At 35.3% G+C, this 6581-nt stretch overlaps 1 non-coding gene across 1 annotated transcript; it reads right to left on the bottom strand.

Moving 5' to 3' along the window:
• Window positions 1–5768: 5768 nt before the first annotated feature.
• LOC120361435 (U6 spliceosomal RNA) lies at window positions 5769–5874 on the bottom strand. Its single transcript, XR_005577627.1, has one exon. It is a non-coding gene; the product is annotated as a U6 spliceosomal RNA (small nuclear RNA).
• Between the last annotated feature and the right edge of the window lie 707 nt (window positions 5875–6581).

The following is a 6581-nucleotide window of genomic DNA, read 5'->3' as shown; positions in this document are numbered from 1 at the left end:
AACAAGAGATGCTGGAGAGGATGTGGAGAAATAGGAACACTTTTACACTGTTGGTGGGAATGTAAATTAATTCAACCATTGTGGAAGACAGTGTGGCGATTCCTCAAGGACCTAAAAATAGAAATCCCATTTGACCCAGCAATCCCATTACTGGGTATATATCCAAGGGATTATAAATCATTCTACTACAAGGACACATGCACACGAATGTTCATTGCAGCACTGTTTACAATAGCAAAGACCTGGAACCAACCCAAATGCCCAACGATGATAGACTGGATAGGGAAAATGTGGTACATATACACCATGGAATATTATGCAGCCATCAAAAACGATGAGTTCACGTCCTTTGTAGGGACATGGATGAACCTGGAAACCATTATTCTCAGCAAACTGACACAAGAGCAGAAAATCAAACACCGTATATTCTCGCTCATAGGCGGGTGTTGAACAATGAGAACACATGGACACAGGGAGGGGAGCACTACACACTGGGATCCGTTGGGGGGAAATGGGGGAGGGGTGGGGGGGTGGGGAGGTGGGAAGAGATAGCATGGGGAGAAATGACAGATACAGGTGAGGGGACGGAAGGCAGCAAAGCACACTGCTATGTGTGTACCTATGCAACAATCTTGCATGTTTATCACATGTACCCCAAAACCTAAAATGCAATAAAAAATAAAATAAAATAAAATAAAATAAAATAAAATAAAATACCGTATAAGTGGAATCATATAATATGTAGTATTTGTGTTGGGCTTCTTTTCTGTAGAATTATACCTCTCAGTTCATTCATGTTATTATTTCCACAATTTGTTTTTTATTACTGAGTACTGTATTACTGCATGGATATACCAATTTGTTCATCCATTCACCAGTTGAAAGACATTTTTTGAGTTGTTTCCACTTTTTGTCAACTATAAACAATACATTTGGTTTGCTACCAGTCTTTCATTACTTTGAAAAAGTTGCTATAAACATTTACATACAGGTTTTCTGTTTGTTTGTTTTTTTTTTTCCACATACAGATTTTAATGTGAATACATTTTTGTTTTTCTTGTCTAAATACCTGTGAGTTGAGTTGCTGGGCCATGTGAGTATACATTTAAATTAAGAAACTGAAAACTCATTTCCAAAATAGTCACGCCATTTTTGAATTCCCAGCAATAACCTATAAGGATTCCAGTTTGCACCACATCTTCAGCAGCCCTTGGTATTGTCGGGATGTTTTGTTTGTCATTCTAATAGGTGTGTGGTGGAATTTCATTGTGGTTTTAATGTGTACTTCCCCAAACACTACTGAGGTAGAACACCCTTTTATGTGCCTATTTGTCATCCACATGTCTTTTTTTCATTCAGTATCTGCTCACATCTTTCACAAAGTTTTTTCCCTGGGTTGTTTAATTTCTTCACATTGAGTTTTTAGAATGCGTTATTTATTTGGAATAGGAGACCTTTAAATTCTAAGAGTTTTTCCAGTATTTTATCCTAGTCTTTTGCTTATCTTTAATTTTCTTACATGGTCTTTCGAAGAGCTGAAGTTTAAAAGTTTTCCAAAATTTTAATGGACAAATATTTATCATTTTTTACTTTTATGATTCACAGTCCACAGCATTATTGATTAAGGAGTCTCTGAGACACATTTGTATGACCTAATGTCACAAAGACTTTAGCCTACATTGTGTTGTAGTAGTTTTACAGATTCAAATATTCCATTTATATTTATTATCTATTTTGACTTCATTTTTTGTCTATGTTCTGAGGCATGGGTTGAGTTTTTGTTTTCTTTTTCAAATGGATGCCCTTTTCCACACCGTTTTTTGGAAAGATGATCAATTTTTCTCTATAGAATTGCCTTTGCAATTCTGTTAAAAATAAGTTACAGATATAAGGGTCTATGTTTGGACTGTGTGGTTCCACTGATCTTTATGTCTGTCCTTTCACCAATATCACCCTCTCTCTTGGTTACTTGATTATTTATAGTAAATCATGAAACCTTGTAGTAAGTCCTCCAATTCTGTTCTTCTTTTCAGTTTTTTTGTTTTGTTTTGTTTTGGCATACTAGCTCTTTCACTTTTCCTTATAAATTTTTTACTTAAGATAAAAGCCCAGATTATTGATTTGAGAACTTTCTGATTTCCTTTTCCTTTTTTTGTGGTTTTTAAAAATTATATTTTAAGTTCTAGGGTACATGTGCAGATCATGCAGAATTGTTACATAGGTATACACATGCCATGTTGGTTTGCTGCATCCATCCCCCTGTCATCTACATTAGGTATTTCTCCTACTGTTATCCCTTCCCAATCTCCCTACCCCCTGCTATCCCTCCTCTAGTCACCCCACCAGCCCCCAACAGACCCTGGTGTGTGATGTTCCCCTTCCTGTGTCCATGTGTTCTTATTGTTCAACACCCACTTATGAGTGAGAACATGTGGTGTTTTGTGTTCTGTTCTTTTATCAGTTTGCTGAGAATGATGGGTTCCAGCTTCATCCATGTTCGCTGCAAAGGACATGAACTCATTCTTTTTTATGGCTGCATAGGTCTCACTCTGTTGTCTAGCATGGAGTGCAGTGGTGCAACCATAGTTCACTGTAACTTTGAACTCCTGGAAGGGAGCAATCCTACTGCCTCAGCCTCCCTGAGTTGCTGAAACTACGGGAATGTGCTACCAGGTCTAGCTTTTTAAAATTATTATTTTGTAGAGACAGGGTCTCCTGATATTGCCCAGGCTGGTCTCCAACTCCTAGCCTCAAGCGATTTTCCTGCCTTGGCCTCCCAAAATGATGGGATTACAGGTATAAGCTGCCATACCCTTCTTAAAATTTTTAAATATAAGCATTAATGCTAAAACTTTCACTGTGAGGACAGCTTTATTCACATCCCAATAATTTTGATATGGTGTTTTTTCATGTTCATTCAATTGCAACTATTTTCCAATTTTTTGGCAAGTTTTTCTGTGATTAGGGTTTGTATACCATATGATTTTCTACCCTTTTATTTTTAATCTTTTTAAGCTTTTTAATCCCTTACTGATTTTCAGTCTTACTGCTTTCTCGATTACAGAGAGAAAAGTATTAAAATCGCTCACCGTAATTTTGGACTTATCTAATATCATTTATTCTTCAGATTTTGCTTCTTGTATTCTGCAAATCTTTTGTTAGATGTGTGCATATTATGCATTTTTTGTATATTCTTGGTGAATTGGTTTCTTGTTATTATGTAATTTTCCTCCTTTTTTTTTTGGGAGACAGAGTCTCACTCTGTCACCCAGGCTGGAGTGCAGTGGTGTGATCTTGGCTCACTGAAACCTCTGCCTCCCCGGTTCAAGGGATTCTCCTGCCTCAGCCTTCCAAGTAGCTGGGACTTCAGGTGTGCACCAACATGTCCAGCTAATTTTGTATTTTTAGTGGAGATGGGGTTTCATCATGTTGGTTAGGCTGATCTCAAACTCTTTACCTCAGGTGATCCAACCACCTTGGCCTCCCAAAGTGCTGGGATTACAGATGTGAGCCACTGCACCCGGCTAATTTTCCTGTTTATCCCAGGAAATATTCCTATACTGAAGTTGTATTTTCTGATACTAATATTGCCACACTAGCTTTCTTATGATTACTGTTTTTATGGCATATGATTTTCTACTCTTTTATTTTGAACTGTTTTTGTTTTTTTCATTTACAGTGAGTTTCTTGTAGATAGAATGTAGTCAGGTCTCTTTAATTTTTAAAATTGAGGTAAAATACACAAAATATAAAATTCACCATTTTAAACATTTAAAAATGTATAATTTAGTGGTTTTTAGACTATTCACAATGTTGCGTAGCTGTCATCAATATTTAATCTCAGAACATTTCCATCATTCCAAAAAGAAACTCATACCTGTTAGCAGTCAGTTCCAATTATCTCCTTGCTTCAACCCTGGCAATCACTAATTTACTTTATTTCTCTATGGATTTTCATATTATGGATATTTCATATAAATGCAATATACAATATGTGGCCTATTATGTCTGCCTTCTTTCAGCATGTTTTGAAGTTTCATCTATATTATAGCATGTATCATTCTTTCATTTCTTCTTATGGTTGAACAAGATTTTGTTGAATGGATATATTACATTTTATTTATCCAGCTCATCAGTTGATAGGCACTTGGGTTGTTTTCACTTTCTGGCTATTTTGAATAATGCTGCTATGAACATTCATGTACAGCTTTTTGTGTGAACATGTTTTCCCTTCTCTTGGGCATATACATAGGAGTGGAACAGCTGAGTCATGTGGTACCTCTATTTTTAACTTTTTGAGGAACTGCTAAACTGTTTCCCACAGTGGCTGCACCATTTTGTTTCCCAATAGATTTGACATTTAAAAAAATGACATTTAACATTCTTTTTTATTTAGTGTGTTTACATCATTTACATTAAATAAAATTATTGATATGGTCAGATTTAAATATATCGTCTTGCTAGTTGTTTGCTATTTGTTTAATTTGTCCTTTTTTCTCTTTCTGTCTGCTCTTGAATTGTGTATTTTTTTTTGTAACTCAGTATGTATCTTTACTGTTGGTTTACTTACACTTCTTTTTGACTTTTTAGTGGTTGACATAGAATTTAAAATGCATGTCTTAGTTAATCACAGTTTACCTTCAAATAACATTATATCACTCACATGTAATGTTAGTACTTTACAACAGGTTACTCCCAGTTCCTCCTTCCAGTCTGTTTTTCTATCATTTTCTTATATTTCACCTTTACACATGTTGTAAACCTGAAGTACTCTTTCTATTTTTCCTTTAAAAAGTTGGTTATCTTTTAAAACAATTATAATAAGGCAAAAAAGTCTTTTATCTTCATTTCTTTGTGTAGATTTAAATTTCTGTCTAGCTCTGATTCTTTCTGAAGATTTTTTTCACACTTCTGTTTATATTTGTCTAAAAGTCTTTATTTCTTCTTTATGTTTGAAAGATAGTTCCATAACATTCTGGTTTGAAAATTTTTTAGCACTTTAAATATTTATTTTCATTCTTTCCTAGCTTGTATAATTCCTGATTAATAATCTACTTTACTTCTTATCTCTGTTGCTCTATTTGTAACATGTCTTTTTACTTCTGGTTGTCTTTAAGATTATCCCTTTATCTTTCACTTTTAGCACTTTCAATATGATATATCCAGGTGGTTTTATTTTTGTTGCTCTTGTTTATCCTGCTTATGGTTCTCTGACCTTCTGAGATCTGTGGCTTCATGTCTTACATTATTTTGGAAAAATAATAACCATTAACTCTCCAAATATTTATTTGGTTTCTCTCTCTTCTCTGTCATTTCCACCCCTAATGCCACCCATGGGGATTACCATTCTACATATGGTATACCATTTGATATGATACCACAGCTCTTGGGTGCTCTGGGCCATTTTTATTTTCCCACTGTCTTTTTTGTCCTTCAATTTGAATAATTTCTATTGACCTACATTTAATTTCACTGACTTTCCTTGATGTTTTGAGTGCATTGAAAGTAATCTTCATCTCTGTTACCATGTTTTATTTGTAGCATTTCCATTAATTTCTTATAATTTCCATTTCTCTGCTGAAATGCTGTGTTCTTGTGCATGTTGTTAATTTTTTCCCACTAGAACCATATGAATTGTAGTTATTTTAAGTTACTTGTTGGATAATTTTAATGTCTACATTATCTCTTGAATCTTGTTTATTTTGGTTGCATTGTTTTTTGACAGTGAGTTTGTTTTTTCTTGCTTTTACATGTCTCTTTGTCTCTTTTTTTAAATGGAAGTCTTCATGAATTTGTCTGTCATCCTTGCACAGGGCCATGCTAATCATCTCTGTATCATTCCAATTTCAGTATATGTACTGCCAAAGAGAGCACTTTCCTACTGTTCTATTAATTGCCAGACAGTGTGTAGAAAAGTAAGATTTTGGTAAGTAGTATTTATACCTGAAAATGGTCAGGCATATTTTTTTTTTTCTTTTACCGTGTTTGTGTATGTGGGAGAAGATTGTGTCAAACTTCTCAGGAATAGGGCTGGTTTTATGTTTTGCTGTTGCTATGTTTGTCTTCATTGTACCACTGGCTTCTTTCATCTGTATTATTTTATCTTTAGGGTGTGGATCAGTTTGCTGGATAGCAAACTTTCTTGAAGTTCCTAATCCTACCCTGAGGTTTTAGCCTTTCCTGTGTTCCTGAGTCTCAGAATAGGTCACTCTCCAAGCTATCTTATTTGCCAACAGCAAATTGTCGGTGTTTGATTTTCCTGCTGATGAGGCCAGGGGAATTCCCTGTTATCTTAGTTTAGCCTCATTCTTCAGTAGATCTCATGTCCCTATATCTAAGGATGGTGCTTTCTTAATTCTTTCACTCTACTAGCAAAAAATTTCTAGCGGTCTAGATCCGGGATGGTTTTATGGCTCCTTCTCCAGAGACTGGAAGATTTTTCCTCCCCAGCTCCCAGCCCAATGGTGTCCTAGGGATGAGATGGTTTGCTATCCACCCCTCCAAACCCCATACCCCAGCTGATTAAATCTTTTGTTCTTAGTGGAAAAAGGACCAACCATAGCATGGTGTCTTTCCCATAA

This window comes from Saimiri boliviensis, chromosome 2 (assembly GCF_048565385.1).
Source record: "Saimiri boliviensis isolate mSaiBol1 chromosome 2, mSaiBol1.pri, whole genome shotgun sequence".
NCBI lineage: Eukaryota > Metazoa > Chordata > Mammalia > Primates > Cebidae > Saimiri > Saimiri boliviensis.
The sequence above is the reverse complement of the archived record's forward strand: the minus strand, read 5'-3'. Positions and strand labels throughout refer to the sequence as shown.